This window comes from Dermacentor albipictus, chromosome 1 (genome assembly GCF_038994185.2).
Source record: "Dermacentor albipictus isolate Rhodes 1998 colony chromosome 1, USDA_Dalb.pri_finalv2, whole genome shotgun sequence".
NCBI classification, from domain to species: domain Eukaryota; kingdom Metazoa; phylum Arthropoda; class Arachnida; order Ixodida; family Ixodidae; genus Dermacentor; species Dermacentor albipictus.
In genome coordinates, this window is record NC_091821.1 from 196,623,506 (window position 1) to 196,645,648 (window position 22,143).

At 43.2% G+C, this 22,143-nt stretch overlaps 1 protein-coding gene across 1 annotated transcript in view; it reads right to left on the minus strand.

Moving 5' to 3' along the window:
- Window positions 1-22,143, minus strand: part of LOC135903126 (hemicentin-2-like) — a 578,389-nt gene that overhangs the window by 7,723 nt on the left and 548,523 nt on the right. The window contains exon 16 of the transcript XR_011511029.1: window positions 634-682. The gene's annotated coding sequence lies outside the window, so the exon portion shown is untranslated. The remainder of the gene's footprint in view (window positions 1-633; window positions 683-22,143) is intronic.

Sequence of the window (22,143 nt, forward strand, 5' to 3'; positions counted from 1 at the left end):
TAACGCGTACATTACCTCTGTGTAACTGACCCGCAAGAAAAAATATGCCCTCACTCACAGCATATTCCCTAAAGTATAAGTGAGACGATCCCGCTGAAACACTCCTTGCGTTGGCAGCGCACTCTTCCTTAGCGCACTAGTGAGGTGCTTGCAATGATGACAATATTACAAGGCGAGATTAGGATTCAGCCAGCTTTATAGTGTCCTGCGCAATAATTTACTTTATTTTAACCAAGAAAAGTCATTGTACCAGCGCTTTCGTGAAGTCATTCTGGTGTCGTTAGATAAAGTATTCTAGCTGCCTTTTTAGGGAATTGGTATTGGTTAGTCTGAAAAACACATAGGATATATACTTTAATAGCAGCCATATATGAAGCTGTAGGAGGAGAGCCCAGAGGTTCCAACACTGGCTCCGCTGTTTTCATCGACGATACGTGCAGGGTTGAGACAGGCGCACCCGACCGTTCTGCTACCTAAACGAAGCAATGAGACAGTCGGATAGCACTTTGTGCCGAAGATAAAAGAACACCTCTCTCCTCCCCCTTTTCCTCCCAAGCTCTCTTCTTATCCCACGTCGCCCCGTTTTCGTGCTATGGCGGAAAAAGAAAAAGGCAGCAAGGAAGAAGCACTTACCAGCGTGACACATAGCCAAGTGCAGGAGAGTCGGCTTCTGTTTCTGCGTCTGCGAAACGAATCACAGAGGGCGAACGTAAGGGAGTAGAAATACATAAAGTGACTTAGTTACGACAATATCGCAGCAAATGGGGATGACAGCAGTACAGGCATAGTAGATCCATGATACATTTACTGGAATATTTCTCATTCAGAATCCATCTCTTTCTTCCGCGTCCTTTAGTATCGGCGAAGCTTTGATTTGGAGAGCGGCGCTTCTGCGAGAACAAATCGCAGTACTTGACATCGTTTCATTGTTCGAGCTCTCTCTTTTCTCAGAAAATGTTTGATAACACTTGGTTAAACAATAAAAAGAATACTTCCTACAAAGGAATTCTTGACAGAGCGAGGTCACAGGGCAGAATTTTCTCGAAAAAAAAAAGAAACTTGTAACACTTTCGAACCAAGCTGTCTACTCCGACGATTTTGACACCAGGAAGAACGCTTCACAAACGTACAACGTGCTTCACGTCCACGCCTATTTCGACGGCAGAGAGAGAGGGAGAATAATATAGGAAGGCAGGGATGTTAACCAGTCAATAACATCCCTGGATAATGGAAAAGCTGAAATAATGCAGGCGGGTAAAAGCAGACTCTTGCTAGCTTATATTAGCGTACTTTTTAGCTCACCTCATTTCTTTTTACTTAAACCTGCATGGAAATCCCAAGTTGCTTGCCTAACGACATCCTGTTTAGTCGACGCGCTAACCCTACCGTGTCGAATCCATAACATATGCTCAGTTACCTAGAAAATTAATTAAATTAAAAACTGGAAGTGTTCTTGCGGCCTCTATGGTCCGTATTAGACTACAGAGTTCATAATAGACTACGAATCGTTCACTGACTGTACTCGTTTGTCATGTGGCAGTTCTGTCGCGGCTGTGCTCTGGTGTACAGAGCGATGACGCATCGCTCTGAGTACATCCTGCGTCACCGCTGTGCATCACAGCGTGGGTAACGGCGATTTCTTTTGAATCTCTTTCGACAGTAATGCAAGTCGTTTTGAGTTTAGATTACGCGTTGAACGACGACACTTGTAGAGAACGGCGTTCAGCTTCATCAGTTTCTATTGCCACCCGTGGATGCGCGTGGAATGCCATACGGGATCTAGCTTGGGATCTTGAATTTAAGGCTACAGGCGAGTCACGCCGATTCTTCTACCTTCCTGCCCACTGTCCTGAAAATTCTCGCCCTCTCTCTTTCTCGAAAACGAAGACTTAGTATATTCGATGCGGGTTAGGTTCAACTACCAGATGCACAACACCGTACAAACACCATTGCACTCCGAAGAGACACAGAATATATGTCACAGTGGCCATTACCTTAACATAATAACATGCCCATATTTCACTAAGCCACACGCGTTTTTTTTAATAACTGAGTTGGTAGAAGAGGTGATGCTGGCTTTTTCTCGTTCAGCCAAACAATGCGTACCAAGCTTAAGTAGCTAGGCTCAAAAAAGCACGCGAACAGGACATAATATTAAAGTAAAATTTCAATAAAAGTCGGAACGCGCTAAAGCTATAGTTCACAAAAAGCCCAAATTACCCATTGCAAGTCGCAGTCACAACAAACAATTTGCACAGCAAAGAGTGACAGACAGTAAAAATGAAGTGAAGACAAAAATGCAGCGGTCGCTCACTGTTCACATCTAGCTAAGTAAGCACGGTATATACGATATGATATACACCAGGGTAAAACACGAGCTGTATTAAGATGAAGAACATTTTAGGCCCACTTTATGACCACTTCTTGAGCGCGCAATTGCAACCAGCTTTGAAAGATTTTGAAGCAGCGCGAAATAGGCTGAACGGGGAGCTAAGAAAATGAAAATCGCGTACTACGTGAGGATTGTTCTCAGCACGCATTTTCCAAAGACAGCCAGATATGTGCTGCCTGGAAAGTAATACACAAAGGGTGTCTGAAAAGTAATTTTGCAGTGAGGGAATAAACAAAGATGTGATGCCAGTTGTGAAGGCCATCGCAGTTTCGTGTGCGATATGAGAGCGCACAAGCTTGTAGTTCATATGATAAGTTCTGCGGGGTGCACCTTCAAAGGACGGGTGTACGGCAACAATCCTCGCACACTGCAGGAGTTACAGGCAGCCATTACCCAGCACAATGCACCGACAACTCCAGCGATACTCCACCGAGTCTTCAACAATATTAATTCAGCCTCGTGTGCTGACATGTTTTTAAGCCGATGGGACACATTTTCAGCATGTCCTGCAGTGACAACTTTACTGCCGCAAGTAAAACTTCAAATTTTAATATCACAATTTTCATTGCACAGTTACTTTTTCGACACATTTTATAGGGTACTAGGTCACAGAAATAAACGTGCCTGCCCCTGTAAAATAAATTACAAGGTACAAAATTTACTGTTCGCGATCTTGCTGATAATTTTAGCAGACATTTCAATAATATCGACCTGCCAGCAAGCGCTGTCTGCTCATGCAGAATAATTTATCTAGCAGCTAAGTTGAGAGCCTTTTTATCGTACCGGCAGTTGATTTCAGAATTTTGATAAACCTAAATAATTGTAACTATTATATTGCCAATGATTTATGAACGAAGTCATTAAGATATGTGTAAGACTATTTGCTGCCTTAGACTAGTATATCGAACCTTGCTTTATAATGGGGATTTTTCCCTAGTACTATGAAAAGAACAAAAGTAACTGGGCTGCGTAAAGATCATACAAATTTAGTGACGAGCTAGACAAAAAATATATACTGCTCATTTTTATCTAAAGAATTTGAAACAATGATTTTCTGGCAAGTGCCAATTTTTTCACCTTTATTAAAAGTTCAATTATTTTCTGTGTTTCCGGGAGCGACAGTAAACCAAAACGGAATTGCTTAGGCTAAAAGAAAATATGTACTTCAAAGCTTTGATAAAAGTTTCATACTTTGAGTTCATACATTTCCACTTTGATCGCACTACAATAATAGAGAAACTGTTAAAATATGGCATTCACTGTGTGCTGCCAAGAAATGGTGAAATCCTACTTACGCAGAAAATGCAGTTTATCTGCATCGAATGTTATCAATGATTTCTTCTTTCTGTATGAGGTGCAGTACCACAAGGCAGCGTATTTAGATCGTCGTTTTTTAATGTTCGCATAAACGACATACTATATAGATAAGACAACGTTTATTCTGCTGTATATGCAGATGACATGGGTATTTTGATGTCTGGATGAAATGCTAGCGGTTTGGATTAAGTATGAATCATTATATATATATATATATATATATATATATATATATATATATATATATATATATATATATATATATATATATATATATATATATATATATATATATATATATATATATATATATATATATATATATATATATATATAATGATTCATACTTAATCCAAAACTTCAAATATATCGAGCATTGTTTGCATCTCATATTCATTATTGCTGTTTAGTTAATGCAACCAAACGAGTGCGAGGAAAATTTCTCACAATACATAACAACGTTACCTGTCACATTCTTGACTTACTATTTCTCTCACCAATAGAACATTCGGTTCATGCACATGGCATCTCAACAGTAAGGAATATGAATGAATACCACATCTTGAAGTCCTTTTATTAATCAGGCAATATAATTGAAGATTACATGTCAACTACCCAAGCGCTGATAATGCCTCTACGTTCACTTGTCATAATGACACTTGGCAGATTACCACCTTTGCTTTAGAACTGAATGCAAACTACAGTCATTAGTATATAAAATTCCATATACACTAAACAAATATGCCCAAACAACCCGATATAGGCCGCGTCCGTATGAATGACACTTTGTTAGCGCTTACAGGCTTTTCTTATTTGTTATATTTCTTATTATCAGTATTAACTGTATATTTGGCTTGTAACATTATAGTGCAATAATGTTCTTGGAATATCAGTGTGTCAATTTCTGGTGGCTTTATTACGTTAACTTAAAGCCTTGAGGAGTACGTATGCACGTTGCACTTTTGTGCTTTGCATATCTACTTTGTATACATTAAAAGTCGTCCTCAAAAGTTTGCGGCGCGCGAGTCGCGCGAGAAAGCTCAAGTTCCTCTCACTTCGGGCATGCAGCCTCTGAATTAATGCAACCCTGTTTTGGTCGCATGCACTAGTACAGGCTGCGCAATTCCTAATTCTATGTTACGTGCCTTGGCTCCGAGGAAAATCAGTCTTTCCGCAGATACCTTGCGCCATAAACTTCTAGCGCCGACAATACACGCTATTCAGTGAATCATGAGGTGTTAATCCAGTCATATAGTTTTCTTTTATATTGTTGCGTGAACGAAGGATTAAGAACTGGAGACTATTTACAAACTATATTTACAAAGACAAGACTCTTACAAAGAATATTAATATGTTGCAATCAAACTGCCAAGGAGAGCTTCGTGGGGCTCTGTGAAGTAGCGTTCGGCAGATTTTACCAAGACCTCTTTTCAGCGCTCAACCGAATTGGACAAGCGGCTGTAGCCTGAACAGATGTTTATAGTGCTGCACGTGCTACTGTGCTGTGCGGCGACAGCATGCGGCGACAGTGACCGACTGTGATTGTATGTCTATGCTCCTTTCTTTGTCTCTACTTTGTTATCACTTTAGCTCCCCCTCCTCTCTCTCCCAAGCGTAGGGTAGCAAATCGGATCTTCCCTTCTGGTTAACCTCACTTCCTTTCCCCTTTCCTCTGTCTCTCTCTCCCCCCATTTTTAGAAAAATAAATTATTCGAGCCCTAATGGCGGCACGCCACAAACCCCGCGGTATGACATGCCAAGAGAAAGTGTTGCGCGATAACGCAGTGGTGAGCGCGTGCGGCTTTCAGCAGCTCATTGCCACAGTGGCTTGAGTTGAATCCCCACTGGCGGCAGCAGGCAGGTGAAGTCGTTTTTGTTGGTCATTTGGTGAGGGTGGTGATGTGGCTTTGCAACGGTGGCTGTGCAAACCGAGCTTCCAGCCCTTAAATGCTATGGCAGTATACTAAGTTGTGACAATACTAACAGCCGCAAGCAGGTCGCATCTACCGTTGCTATCTTCGGCAGGTCGTTATCGAGCACTCACAGCGCCATGACAGAGCGCTCTGGTTCCCTCTGTGCGATCGGATCCAGCGTTTCCGTCACTCTAGGTGTGTTCGGCTGACGCGCTGCATGCCTCTGGCTGGGACGAAGAGCGGCTCCAGATCTGCCTGCTCCGAGGCGGAGCCTTGGAGCAATCAGTTCAAGATACCATTAGTGGGATTGCTGTCAGCACGCGCCTGTCTTACTATATATTACCGCGTGAAGCAGCGCGCAGTACACGACACAAAGAAGCAGAATAAACGGACAAGACACCCGCTGCACTCACAACAATGTTTTATTTCGAAAAAGCAGCGAAAATGAATGACACTATTTAACAAAAGAAACGGAATAAAACATTCTAGTTTGAACGTTATCTTACCACGTTTACTGCTGGCCTTCCAAAAATGACGAGTCGCTTTCATTTAGCATGGCAGACGTCTCTCTTCGTTTCGCGATATGAAATGCCTCAATGATTTCACTGGTTAAATGATTTCTGCTTAGCTGAATGGTTAGCTGAACAAGAGTGTTTTGTTCCTTTTCTTTTTTCTTTTGGTAAACAGTGCCATTCATTGTCGCACGGTGGTGCTCTGGTTCGTATGTATATTAACTCTTTCCTTTTAAAAAATAAAACGTAGTTGCTAGTGCTGCGGTTGTCTCGTACGTTTATTCTGCTTCTTTGTATCATGTAGCAATGCGCTGCCTCACAAGTTATTATGACTGGTCACCACCAACTCGCCCAGAGAGAGAGAGAGAGAGAGAGAGAGAGAGAGAGAGAAGGGAGGAAGGAAAGGCAGGGAGGTTAACCAGACTTCGTCGAGTTTGCTACCCTACACGTGGGGAGGAGAATGAGGGAGTGAAAGAAGGAGAGAGAAAGAAGGAGAGAGAAAGAGAGAAGACGTGAATCTCGATCGCACTTTCACCTGCACTAAGCTAGGTGCAGCATGTCTACAGTCGGGCACTCTAGTCTGTCGCCTTCAGGCGCTGAAGAAGCATTCGAATGGCTTTATGAGCTAATGAATTGTAAGGCCAGGCTCCCAGGACCTTTGCTTCTGTAAATGGCCTATCGTCCAGTCTATTCAATGCACACTAGAGAGTCTGGCGTTAATTATGGAAGCGAGAACAGTGGCACAGAAAATGATTAATGAACTCGTCACACTTACACTTAGCGCACATGGGTGAGTTTGCCATTCCAATACGATAGTTGTAGGAGTTAATGAATGCTACTCCTACCCACAGTCGACACAGCAGTGTTGCGTCACGTCGTGGAAGCTTCGATGGTTATTTCAATTTCAGTGATGGGTCGAGGCTGTATAATCAACGGTTAGAGTTTTGCGGAGTATGCCAGTAACTCAACGTGATGATCCCATGTCTCGCCGATCATTGTATTGTGTGATGCCTAGTTCTTCTACGACATTTGTTCATTTCTGTATATAGCCCAGTTTATTACACACGATGCAATTTTCCTGCCATGACCCTTATATGCCATTATACGTGTCATCAATTATATTGTTGATGGTGTCATCAAGCTGTGCGGCAACGCCGTCCTCATTTTTATTTTATTTTTTTACACATACGCATTTATAATACAATTTTATAACAGAAGCAACCTAATTCTTTCTCTACAAAAAAAAAAAACGCGATGCTTGTAAGCAAAAAAGAAAAAGGAAAAAAAGAGGGCCTCATTAAATTATCTGGGTATCAAATATGCCACTACACCAGGGCGATTACTATATACGGCTGGTAAACTGGCTACTTGTGCTGGTCGTATACACCACCTTGTTTGAGTAGTAAATGCAACTACCTGTGCCGTTTCTAACTTCCATTGCTAAAATCTTAGTTAACTTTGTGAGAGGCAGGTACTAGCCTTTGGTTAGTAAGTGAGGTTAGTAACTGACACGGCCTTTTTTCTAAGATTGTGGTTCTTTACTAGCCTTTGTTATTGACAGTTAGCTGTAGCTGGGAATAACATTTATGACATGCTACTGAATGTTTCAAACAGCCTTTGGCAGCTCATACTAGGTCTCAATCCACTGTAAAAAAAAAAGAAAGCTAGACTGAGCCTTCTACCTTTCGCCTGTTTCCTTTCACGAGATGCAGGCTACGCACCACAATCTTAGGGATTTAGAAAAGGACACCTGCACATGCCCCTACATTTATATATATATATCTATTGCAAATTGTGGTGAAGTCGTTCTGGCGACGCATAAAAAAACAACAACGAAGTGGCGTCAAAGATAGGGCAAGCACGTGCACTAGGGCGCGTGCACCGCTCACAACAAGGACGATGCCTCGCTGCGCGTGCGCAAGTGGCGTGGATTAAAAAAAAACAGTAAAATGACTAGAAATAAGCAGGTGCCACAGAAAAAGGGCCCAGCGAAACAGCGAAGAGCGCGTGCATCGAGCGGTCTACGAAGGAATGCGAAGAGATCACGTCGGCAGAGGCAGACGGAACTGAGAAGACGAACAGGGAAGACGCGTTGGCTTGGTCGGGCGTCAACGCTCGGGAGTCCAACAACTGTCGGAGAGACCCGCTCGAGCGTCAACGCGCGAGCAGACCTCGAAGCGACACGTCGCCCGCTCCCGTCGCCCAATAGACCGACAAGAGCCAGTCTGCGAGAGCCCGCCTGCCGTCTCTCCTCGAACAAATCTTCAAGCGACGCACCGCGCCAGCTTCGTAGGACGCCAGCCAAACTGCGAGCGCGCTGGGGCACAGCTTATAAGGCAGCGCTTGATCTACTGATCTGCACCAGCACGAGCCTCTTTAAGGCTATGGGTATTAGGAACAATTTTGAGGAACTCGTGGCTGTAACACTGATCGCAACAATGAAAAAGGCTCAATGCCACGGAGCAAGGCCGAACACTTCTGTGTCGACTAGGGTACCCACTCAGGCGGACACATTCTAATGACCAAACAGAAATTCTTCCACCGGACACATGAGCGCAGATCTCTGTTTATCAAATCCCTAAAAACATGAGCGAAAAATGTTACAGACAACGGCGCTTTGCAAGGGTCAGGACACTCGAACGCAGGTTTGGTAGAAATCCAGAGGTTTGTTAAACGGATGCATGCAAATTGGGTAATCATACTTTCACAGTGGTAGCCACAAACGCACAAACTAATATTTCCTCAACTCAGAACAGAGCCAGTGGGCTAAGAAGCGTTTACCGCGGTGGCTCTGGCTATACGTGACGCTGAAAACAGAGCACGTTCTGCTTTAATACTAACCGACTCGCAATCCGCATGTCGTCTTTTTATGACAAGCGATATTGCCCAAACTCGCAATGAAAATTCTAGGACGAAATCTCATGCAACACCACGCATTTACATGGTGTCCAGCGCACGCCGGAGTGATAGGGAACGAGAGGGCGAACTGCCTCTCTCGAGAATATAGCATCCAAGCGACTGAACGCACTCTCTTGGAATCCTCGATCTCAACAAAAGATATCTTGGAGGCACAGAGACGAGGAAAGCAACGGTATAGTTTTCCAGACCCATCCTTGGACTCAGTCCAAACGCAGGACTGGAGCAGACTACAAACACGTACCTACCCACACCTACTCCTACTACACGACACACCCCACCCGGTAACCCGAACACTTGCCCGCTGTGCGGGGGAAGCCATCTCTTGACCATATCGCAAGATCGTACCAGAGTCGGCCACTAGAATTTCAATCACCCCTTTTGGGGCAAAAGCCTAACAGCAGGCAGTGGGAGATGTGGCTCACCAGCACGGCGTGGGAGGACCAATGGGCGTTTCTCGACCAAGCCCGGCGCGCCGCTCTGCGATCGCCAGTGGGACCCTGGACTGAGTGACCCACCCACTGGATCTGGATCTAATCTTCAATAAAGGTTTTATACTACTACTACTGTGGCAGCGCGAATGCCTTATAAGGACGCTTCTTTCTTTTCTTCGCTTAAACCCCTTCCCCCTGTAGGGTAGCAAACCGGACGTGCGTCTGGTTGACCTCCCTACTTTTCCTTCCTTCTTTTCCTCCTCCTCCTCCTTCGATATATTTCTCGCTTTCCCCTATGCGTTGTGTTCTTGTATTTGTACTTTTCGGTGTTTGAAAATATGTTTGTGTGCCGTAATTGTTCCATTCTTTTCTTGCTGCTCTCGAAGGCGTCTCTGATTCTTACAGTTAAGCTTGCTCCCCGAACCAAATCATAACAGAAGTCAATTGGTTTCTGTCCATAAATAACATGCTCTCAACGATCATGTGTAAGGACAAAGGACACACTTATGCATACAAGGATTGATCTACAAATCAGAGAGGCAGCATTCACAGAAAAAGCTCTTATACGAGAATTGTTCGTAAGAGAAAATTCCAGCCAACATTGATGATGGACATGTATTAGGGAAGGCGGGCAGCCAATGGCAGAGCATTTATGGCCGTCAAGTTTTCGAATTTGGCCCCCAGAATACTTAAGCTTATTCTCTATGTATATTATTTAATACTTTGGAGATCAGAAAAATTCCAAGACAGGAAACATCGTCCACCCCCACTAAGCTGGAAGCCATGTGGGCTCAGCGGTGACACGTGAGAGATTAACTTCTCAGGATCTAAGCCCAGTTATTTTTCTGACTAAAGCATTACTCTTGTAGTCGTTAGTAATCACTTGAAGAACCACAACTAATTCATCAACCGATCAGCACTGCCAGCCTATCTACACAGTGCGACCAGGCTAGTGCAGCATACCTTCAAACAATGTCATTGTAATAAAGATCAGATGAGAAATCATTTCCAAGGATTGCCGGTTTTTCTAGTTCCACGACACAAGGGTTCTTTTTTTTTACTGACTAGTGAAAGACCCAGGTACCTCTTTTAACGCCACCATCGTCGCGACTTGCAATCTCAGCGTTCCACCATGACTGAATAAGAAGAAATTAGTTTTTGTCACTCACATAAATAATTTTAATTTCGCGCGCCAAAGCCCCTGCGTTTTGAGAGCAATGTCTGAGATGTGTGCCCAGTGTTGTATCTATTGTGAAAGCTATCTGAGGAGATCAAAAAAGTTTTGTGTTATTGACCACGTTTTTGCCACTTCTGTTCGCAAAAAAGATCACGGTCTGGTGTGCAGCGTTGGAGTTATTTTGGGCTCGATCCATTTGTCATCCCTTTGGGCTTTGGAGCAAGAACGGAGAGGCCACTCGAGCCAGTGAGGCATTGTTTTCGTTTTGTTTATTTGTGTGTATGTGTGTGTGTGTCACTAATAACTGGCGGACATCTGCAAACATTGATGCTACATATTTTATTCCGTTTCTTGAGCACGTTCCTTTATATTCAGTGAATTTTTCCTTCTTTTCCTTACTTTCAGTTCACCAAGCGAATTCCTGTTCAGAATAACTATCGATGCAAGATGCAAGTTTTCTATTCTTCCACCTTATTCTTTCCTAGCTGCTGCTTACACTCGTTTGGAAAATGCGAAGCGCATCGCTTTAGTGTCGCCTTGATGAGATCATATCCCTCTGAACTTCACGATCGTCCATTGTCAATCGGTGTTTTGATGAAACGGCAGATAAAACGTGAAATCGCGAATCTTGAACAACAGAGCATAGACAGGTTTTCGTTGGCCTTCGTAGAGCGAAAGCCAAACGGAGGCACACAGTACTGAATTTCCCCGCCTGTGCCTCATCTGCACAGAGGGCTCATGTCACTGACAAGGGGAGCATGTATGGTGAAAGGAGACTCGCAAGGACCGGACATATGGCTGCCCATAGGAACTACTCATGGAACCTAAGCGTGAATGACGGTAAAGGCGCGTGCGAGAGGTGCTTTCATCTCGTCCTCTTCTTATTCGCAGCAGAGTCAAAATTAAGCTCAATGGCGTGACGCCGTTAGAGAATGGTTAGTCAGAGTGGGCGCCAACCAACAGCGTCATCCAGCCAGGCGATAACGAAGGCGCCGGGTAATGACAAACGTACTTTGCGAACGCACTGTCGTGTACGTGAATTCAACCCTCGAGATTAAAGCCCTCTGACGAGTGGTCCGTTTACGAACTGCGCTGTGCTCGTGCGCTAGAACACATCAGTGGCGCACCGTTGGCTATATGGGCACTGCCATTTCATTTTGCCAAGTCGTTTGTGACCGCACCACTATACTTTCCATGTATATTTGGTTTTACTCGCGCGAGTTCCCAATTGTACATTGTGGTGCTTTAATAAAATGCGTGATATAGCAGTACCGTGAATGTTCACGAAGTTTGCCCGTTTTATTTATAGAAGAGCTAAGAAAAAAAAGGAGGTGTAGGAAGGGTGGAGAGGGACGGGGTGCGATTTACAGGACAGTGACAAGTAGCATTAAGGAGCGCTTCTTTCCCTTTAACTGGTCGTGACCAATACGCCTACAGCAGTTACATAATGCACAACTACACGCCACTTTACAGCGGCTATAGAGCGCAAAAGGAAAGGCGCTGCCGCCTCCAACGCCACTGCTTGCCTTATTACCGCGTCTGAACGCCCGAGAAACCCCGCGGCGGTCTTGTTTTGATTACAATATGAAGTAAAAGGGAACATAACGCATTTAAATTCTGTAGTGTGACATTGTATGCAGAAAAATGTGGCCTCTGACGCAAAGCGGTCTATGCGAACCGAATACCAACAATTGAAAACGCGAGCACGTCTATCGGGAGGATGAAGCTTTTCAGTTGGAGCAGTTATTGCCGAGAATCACTTGGAAAGTAGAAATAAATTGCTATTAACTATAGACGGTTATGGCTCTACTGAAACTACTTGGCTAAAAAAATAATGATTGCTAGCTCGAACGTGAGCATGTTTGAAGAAGTTACTAGCTAGGGTCAGTTACGAACGATAGGCTAGCCTTCCGTATACGTTTCTACGTTGCCGCACTGTAGAGTTGTTCCGATATGCTCGTTGTTAGGAATTAGCAGGAGGATACGGCTAGTCAGAGCTCATAATTGTGGACCCCGCTGATAGTCACGATGATAAATACCATTGTTATAAATGTCGCAAGCAAAGGACCTGGTCATAAGAATCGCGTAGGCAAGGATAACATGGTAGCCATATATTCACTAACTGGAAAAATTTTCCTCTGTGTTTGAGCTGACCAGCACAGCAGGAGCCGTTGAAAACTTTTGTTCATTTAAACATGTTTGGGTCCACGTTATGTTATCGGAAGTTCAGCAATTCAAAGGTAATGCGTCCCGTTAGACTAATTTCATTCAGAACACCTAAAACATGGCGAAAAATATCGTTGAAGCACAAAAAAATTAAAATATGGGGTCTTATGTGTCAGAACCACTTCCTGATTATGACGCACGCCGTAGTGGAGGACTCTGGAAATTTTGACTACCTGGGATTCTTTAACGTGCACCTACATCTAATTACACGGGTGTTTTCGCATTTCGCCTCCATCAAAATGCGGCCGCTGTGGCCGGGATTTGACCCCGCGACCTTGGGCTCAGCAGCCCAACACCATAGCCACTGAGCAACCACGGCGGGTATCGTTGAAGCAAAAGACACTGCAGTTATTTGAGCAAAATCTTTGAGTTAGTTGTAGCAGTTGCTTTTACCGAATGAAAAATTTGGGTTTCAATAACTTGGTATAAGTATAGCGTAACTCAGTATAGACATACCTTCTGCAAATACGGATTTGGTTTTGTGCTCGCTTCTGGGGACTATGACTCTAAGCGTTCAGCAACGAGCCATGCACTGAAAACGAAACCAAGAACAGGATTTTGTACACATAAGCCTTGTCGGGACGGGTTACACTGTATTGAAACGGTAACAACAGTCAGCTGCAGCGAGTAGTAGGAGGGGAGTAGGTACGCGGGCAACCGGCTATCGCTTCATTAGAGGACGGATATGTGCCGACATGGACTATTGAAGATGAGATATGACATATGTGCAAGAAACTCGGAGGCTAACAAAGAAGCTCGAGAATAAGTTAAGGACTGCGCAAAGAGTGATGGAACGAAAAATGTTAGGCGTAACGTTAAGAGACAGAAAGAGAACGGTTTGAATCAGAGAGAAAACGGGGATAGCTGATATTCCATAGTTGACATTAACAGAAAAAATTGGAGGACGCTTAAGCTTCTCGTTCAAGAGTGGAACGCGAGAGCGTTATCGCACCCCGTTCGCACCGCCTACTCAAACGATCTACGCGAGCCAAACGTCGCGATCGGCACAGACAGCCGGGCCGCGATGCGCAATGAAGGCGAACGCGATCATGTGGTGAGTGGCGCGCCACGTGTCGGGGCAGCGCCGTACATTGCGAGGAGAGGGTCTTCTGTGTTTGCCGCAAGATGGCTCTGCGTGTGCGCAGAGCGCAGATGTAGCGGAAACGTACTTTGCTACTCGTGAAACTGCGACGTCTGTAATTTACATGGTCATAATTACCGATATACGCCGCAGTATAACTTTCTACGGCACGTTTCTAAGGCAACACCGCATTCACTAGAGGCAATTTTGTCCCCCTTTGTACGATCGAACTCGTGGCTGAGTGGTAGCGTCTCCGTTTCACACTCCGGAGACCCTGGTTCGATTTCCACCCGCTCATCTTGCAAGACGTTTTTTATTTATGAAGTGCCTGCTGGGATTTATCGCTCACGGCCAACGCCGCTGACGCCGACACCGACGACACCGGCTTTTCTGCGACACGAGCTCCTCAACGCTGTCGCGTTAAAAAATGGAGTTGGGCAGGCCATGAAATGCGTAGGGTAGATAATCAGTGGACCATTAGAATTACAGAATGGGCGCCAAGGGAAGGAAAGCGCAGTCGAGGACGACGGAAAATGAGGTCGGATTATAGAATTAGGAAAATTGCAGGTGCAAGTTCAAATCAGCTAGCGCAAGACATGGGCGATTGGAGATCGCCGGGAGAAGCCTTACTTATCATCATCAGCCTTGAAAATAGGCTGATGATGACGATGACGATGAGGCCAAAATGAGATCCTGTGTTTCAATCGAAGCCATTGCGTCACTGGCGAACCAATGTTTCATGATGAAAGCGAGAACAGCGCTTTTTCGAGATTGACCTATAGTGCATCGTATGCTGTCGGGAATAAAAGGCCAGACGGCAGGCGATGGCGGCATGGTCACGTAATCAAAGATGGCAGCGCTAACGCACAGGCACTGAAGACCATAAATGCAGCTAGTCTAAGAAATATCGTACACGCTGCCTGCGTTTTTGGAGTGATAAATCTGCGTGGGTGGAAACACGCCGCATCGTCGCTTGTGATTAGTGCGTTCAAAAACAATCTTCGCCACGATTTTGTGAGCTACAGAGATGATCTCACTACTGAGCGCCATGATTTTGTTTTAGAAACAAAGTATTTCAGTGTGGGAAGGTTCTAGATACTAACAATCACTGTTCATTTCCTAATAAGTCTCTTCTATACCCACACTTCGCTGCCCTCGCTCTTATTCGTGAGTGCTAACTCACTTACGATTCCCAACTTCATTGCAAGTAGAGACCAAGAGAGAAACGGCACCTGGTATTTTTATCAGTTTATCAGTTATAATCGCCTTTAGGCGCTCGCCGTCGCACACTTCTCCGTCCCACTCACAGTGGCTCCGAATCGACCACTTCAAGGAATCTTTATTTATTTTTATATTTTTACTTCACACAATATATATATATATATATATATATATATATATATATATATATATATATATATATATATATATATATATATATATATATATATACAGAGAGAGAGAGATGCTGGTCTGAAACAAGGATAATTTCATCAGCTTATACTTTGTCCTCGATTTTGCCTTTCATCGTTAGCGACACTACAGCCTCCCTAATGAACTGCCTGCAGTGCGCAACCAGAACTCTGGGTTATTTAAGAAAATAAATACAACGCAGGTAGTCGTGAGAAAGGAAGAGGCGCGCGCACATTCGAGGTCGCCGTACGCGGCCGTGCCCAATCGGACGCTGATGAGAGAGCGTCAGCCTTCGTTACCCGTCACCCTGGCTCTGGGGGGCGCGTAACTTACTCAGGCGGACACTTTTGGCATTCGCTGCGCTAACTAGATCCCGCTAATCAGCCGGCGATCAATACGCCTTGCCCTATTCCAATCAGAAGATTTGTACAAAAAGGAAGCAGAAAAGCCACTCCGTCACCTGCGCGTTACCCGCTCCCACACGACCGTCCCCTACTCCGCTTCTGTGCCTGCGTTTATCTGATCGCCGTACGCACCGTACCTGCACAACGCTCAGATTAGCCTGCAGTCACAAGTGTAGACTGCGAGCTGCGAACGCACTTTTCTCGATTCAGTCGACCAAGAGTGCATAAAAGGAAGGGAGTGTCGGGACGCTGTTTAAGCACAGGCGGCCTCCTTCTCGATTCTGCCCAGAAGGCAAAAGCGCAGCCAGGCAAAGCGCTTTTCTTCTGAGCCAGTTCAGAGGCTTGGTTACGGTGAAAGATGTAAAGCACGAACTGGAACCGTGGTCAAAGGAGGTGGGTAAACGAGCTACGAGAATGCTTAGTTTAGTGTATCAGTGCATAGCAGTCCAAGATCTCTAAGCAGCGCGGTACGGTATGCGGCCGCAGTGTTCAGCAACATCAGCTGATAATACAGACCATGTTATCACTTACGTTAAGTGGCTGGAAATAAAAAAAAAACCTGGCATTCTTTGGCATCCCCTAACTTTGCGTGATAGTAAACAAAAAAGAAAAAAAACAAAGAAGCTACAGTCATGCAGGTTGAGCATACAATGTTCTCGTACAATAGGATACAATAGGATACTCGCATGCAATAGGATCTCGAGCGATTTTAGCTGAAATAAGCATATCAATTATGTCGTCGCAAATGCAAACAGCAAGCTTTTTTTTTCTGAGGCCAGCTCTAAAGTTATTGATTCCGTCAGACCGACTTCTGGCCTACCAGTCTGCTTTACGGTCAATTATGGACTATTCCGTAATAACTGGGGACCATTTAACCAAAAATAAGATTAATGAGCTAGAAAAAGTTCAAAGGAGAGCTGAGCGCCTTAACTTCAAAGAATCTGTTAAAGAATGCCAATCTACAGCCTTTAGAAAGAAGAAATTGCTGTTCCGGACTGAAGTTTTTATATGATTTGATCAATGGTCATTGTAAGGTCGATGCAATTAAAATATTTTCATTTTCTAGAAGCACGCCACGAGATAGAGGCATAACTTAACAATCACTCTACTTAGCACACACAACAATACATTCAAGTACTCTTTTTTCCCTCGTACAATAGTAGACTAGAATCGGCTTAGTAATAATACGATGACAGCACAATCATTATTTGGCTTTTTCTTCCTATCTCTATTACTCTATCTATTTTATCTTCCTATTTCATATATTCATTTATACTCTCTATCTATCTATCTATCTATCTATCTATCTATCTATCTATCTATCTATCTATCTATCTATCTATCTATCTATCTATCTATCTATCTATCTATCTATCTATCTATCTATCTATCTATCTATCTATCTATCTATCTATCTATCTATCTATCTATCTATCTATCTATCTATCTATCTATCTATCTATCTATCTATCTATCTATCTATCTATCTATCTATCTATCTATCTATCTATCTATCTATCTATCTATCTATCTATCTATCTATCTATCTATCTATCTATCTATCTATCTATCTATCTATCTATCTATCTATCTATCTATCTATCTATCTATCTATCTATCTATCTATCTATCTATCTATCTATCTATCTATCTATCTATCTATCTATCTATCTATCTATCTATCTATCTATCTATCTATCTAATCTCTTTTTCTTCCTATATATAAAAAACGAAGTAACCTGTCTTTCAAGGTGCAACGAAGCCGAAGTATGTGGGCTAAGTGAGCAAGCTAATGTTGGTGCACGAGGGGACGAAACTAACCAGAATGATTGACACAGACATGCTAGTCAAGGCAATTCATTGTCACTCCTGGCGTGCAACTTTCGAAGCATGTTTCATAAACAAGACCAGCTATGTGCATTTATTGACGTTTGTTCTTGGGACAGAAACTTGGCTTATACCCAATATTGGGGACAACGAGCTGTCGCTCTCTAGAAACTTTATTATATTTAGAAATGATAGGGTGAGTGCAGGGGGAGACGGTGTTCTAGCGGCAGTGAAATCAAATCTATGTGCTCGCGTTGTTGACACGAAGTGAAATATTGAATTTTGGTCGTTTTATCTTCAGTTCTGTCCCTGGTGGGGTCTGTTACCGTCCGCCTGATTCTACCGCTGAATTTATCGACAGTCTTAATCATTCCCTAACTTTAATCCAAGACAAGTATCCAACTTCATCGATGATCCTTGCTGGCGATTTCAACAACCCCGAAAAAAATTGGCATTCGTGTACGCCCCCAGGTTGCGCAAGGAAGAGCAAGGTTGCGCAAGGAAGGAATTTCTTGATGTTCTTTGTTCATTTGATCTGCACCAAATGGTTTGCATTGTTGTATTCATATAGGAGGTTTGCAAGCCAACACGTGGACACTCAATTCTAGATCTAGTCCTCACAACCGAACCGGAAAATATGCTTGTTCACGTCCTTGAATGTATTAGCTACGGCAAAGTAGTACATTGTGAATATCTTTTACAAGATATTAAACCAGAAAAAGCAAGGAAATCTATTTACGATTACTCGCGTGCAAATGTCGACGCGATTCTTGAAGAGCTGTCATCTTTTTCTGTGTTTTTCTTGGAAATCATGGCTTATTGCAATGCAAATGATAACTGACTCGCTCTCCGAAGAAAGCTTACTGAACTGAACTAAAACGACGTTCCCAAAATAGAAATCACCTCATCAACACACAGCACATGGTTTACGTCCCTAGTGAAGGGAGCAGTCAATAAAAAGAAACGGCTTCACTCTAAAGCCAAGTTGTCCGACTCGGATGGTGATTGGAAGCGCTACCGAGAGCAATCAAATAAACGTAAAGCGGAAATTGAAGCGTGTAAAGAGAAGTTTTTTAACGGTGACATCGACAGCATGTTAATTAACAACCCAAAAAAGTTTGGAAAAGTAATTAATCCCAAACACTCTTCTCAATCCACTATGCCAATCGTCAATAACGGCGTGCTACTCTCACCATCTGAAGCTGCGACTGAATTAAACTCGTTTTTCAGCTATGTATTCACAAACTAAATACCAATACCACCTGATCTTACGTTTCTTTCGATTAACACATCTATGAATGACCTTATAATTACACAGAAGGGAATAGAATCGACCATCGATCGACTTTCGGATAACTCAGCGCCAGGTCCAGATGGCATCTGCCCAAAGATACTTAAAATGATTAAGCCTATAATATCTCCCGTGTTAGCCGCCCTTTTCCAGCAATCAATAGATACAGGAATTGTTCCGGATGATTGGAAGATAGGTCATATTACTCCCACTAACAAATCAGGGGACCGATCAGTGCCCTCAAACTATAGACCTATATCCTTGAGTAGTATTCCAGGTAAATTACATGAGCATATCATATCTCCTGCAGTTGTGAAATATTTAACTAAACATGACTTTTTTCTAATAATCAGCAAGGATTTCAGCAAGGACGCTCTTGTGAAACACAATTATTTGAACTTGTAACTGATCTTCATCAAGCTCTTCACGATTCGATAAAAATCGATGCCATATTTATTGACTTCAAGGAAGCATTCGATAACGTTCCCAATTCTCGCTTAATGATGAAACTTAGCCGACTTATTAAACATGGTAAAATTGTTGATTGGATCTCAAGTTTTTTAACCAATCGCTACCAATTTGTTTCCGTAATCGATCAGTTTTCCGCTTTAGCAGAAGATAAATCTGGCGTTTCTCAGGGCTCCGTACTTTGACCAGTTTTATTCTTAATTTACATTAATGACATCAGTAACCACCTGACCTCAACAGTTCGATTGTTTGTAGATGACTGCGTTCTTTACATACAAATTATCATTTCTGAAGATAGTAATATTTTACAGGCAGACCTAAATTTAATTTCACTTTGGTGCGAGCAATGGTAAATAGAAATAAATGTATCTAAAACAAAAACAATGACATTTACCAGAGCCAGTAACGTTCAGTTAAGTTCATACTTTATGAAAAAACATGTGCATAGAGAATGTGTCTACGTTAAGATATATGGGCGTCCACTTAACTCCTAACCTTACATAGAATGATCACATTCATGAAATAATTTCGAAAGCAGATAAAACACTCGGATTCATTAGGCGAAATTTGTATTTAGCAAATCAGTCAACCAAACTATAAGCTTACGCAACTCTAGTTCATTCAAAGATTGAATACGCTTGCATAATATGGAATCCAAATCAGACATACCTAATAAACAAGCTTTACAAAATAAAGCAGCACGTTTCATCACGAAGACCTACTCTATAACATCTAGCATCACGGCTATCAAAGAGTCCCTCCAATTACCCTCTCTAGAAAAACGACGACTGTTAGCACTGCTTTCCCATTTCCACATATTGTATCATACCACGTCGTCCTTTACTGCATCCCATATCAAACCCCCGCAACGAATTTTCCCCCGCCTCGACCATCCCTTCAAAGTGCGTCCCATGCTTGCGCGTAGGAATCACCTTCGACAATCACCGCACTTTCTTGCTATTTATCACTGGAACAAGCTGCCAAAAGAAATTGCTTGTATACATGATCATGAGTCATTTGAAGCGCAGTTTAAATACGCATGTCGAGTAAAAACAGAATTTTCTGCTTTTGACTCATTGTCAGCGCATTTACATGCTTTGTACAGAGTTCTTTTTCATCATGTATGCATTTCTTTCGTCTTTATTTTTGTTATGTTCGGTGACCTACACTACGGTGTTTTATATTACCTTTCCCCCCAATTGTGCTTGAAATAGCTTGTTGTTATCCTCCCCTCCCTATGTAATGCACGCAAGGACCTTTAGGGTACCTGAATAATAAAAAAAAAATCTGGAAGCCTGTAATTCAATTTTTTTTAATGAACTGCCTTTTTATGAATATTTGGTGCTCTGAAATTATCTATGCTAAGTTCTAAGCTTATAAATTATACATTCTACTGCTGGGTATTTTTATTTTTATTTACCGAGTTAGTTACCGAGTTGAATGGAACCGCCTTCCCGCCTCCACAGTCTCAATTTGTGACACCACTAACTTCAAGAGATCGCCGTTGAAAGTGTATTATAGTTTGATTTTCTATTCTTGCCCTGTACTGCAAATATTGTATATTTTCACCACTCCTTTCTGGCAATGGAACTGTAGGGGATTCCATCGTAAAAGGAATGTCCTCCAACAGTTCATTCGGACCCACCAGGAAAAGCCACATGTAATCCTATTACAAGAAACGCTCACGGATACGGTCAGCCTTCCGGACTATAAATCGCATACCCAATATGGTGATGGGAAGAGGGGAATCAGCACATTAGTTACCAACAAATGTGCGTTCATAGCCCACGATTTGAATCTTGAATCCAATAAGGTTGAGCACTCGCTCGTTGAAATCATCCCCAGCGGACAATTCAAGACAAGTATATTTATACTTAACATATATAGTAGACCCAAAGACCTCAGGCAAAGATTCGCGGCAATTATCAACAAGGCTACAAGCAAGGCCAAGACATTCCCACTACTGGTGGCCGGAGACTTTAACGCTCCGCATCAAGCATGGGGGTACCAACAAGCTAACCGCAAGGGCGTTGACCTATGGCAAACTACAGTCAATAATAACCTCACGCTTATAACAGATCCGGCTTTTCAGACCAGGATCGGCAACTCCTGCTCCAGGGATACCACACCTGACCTCTTTTTCATACGGAATGTGGAATCGGCATCTTGGTCCAACCTCCAAGTGGACCTTGGCAGTGATCACAACATCCTGGCCACCTCCGTCAACGTGAGAAGCGGGGACCTCAAAGAGTTCACTATTACAGATTGGGATTACTTTCGCAAGGTTAGGGAAGAGCGAGCACAAACACATGACTCAGCACTTAGCCTAGAGCAGTGGGCTGAACAGTTAAAGGAAGATATCAGCGCGGCGACAAAGAAAATCCAGACTGAATTGGAGGTAGACAGGATGGATAGCCGCCTCGCTCATCTTCTAGAAGCTAAAACGTCACTGCTGAACAGATGGAAAGGGCAGAAACTCAACCGAAGGCTCCGAAAAAAGATCGCGGAGCTCAACAAAACTATAGAAGATCACTGCCAAACCTTCAGCAGACAACAGTGGGATGAGGTCTGCAATTCCGTGGATGGCCAGATGCGAGTTGGAGCTAAATGGAACCTCCTCAAGCATCTGCTCGATGATACCAACACCAAGTCAAACCAAAGACAAGTGGTAACGAAGGTTCTACACCAGGCATCACAATCAGAGACATTGCAGACCGTACTCGACAGACTCGCTCGCATGTATCTGCCACTGGGAAACTCGAGTGACGAAGA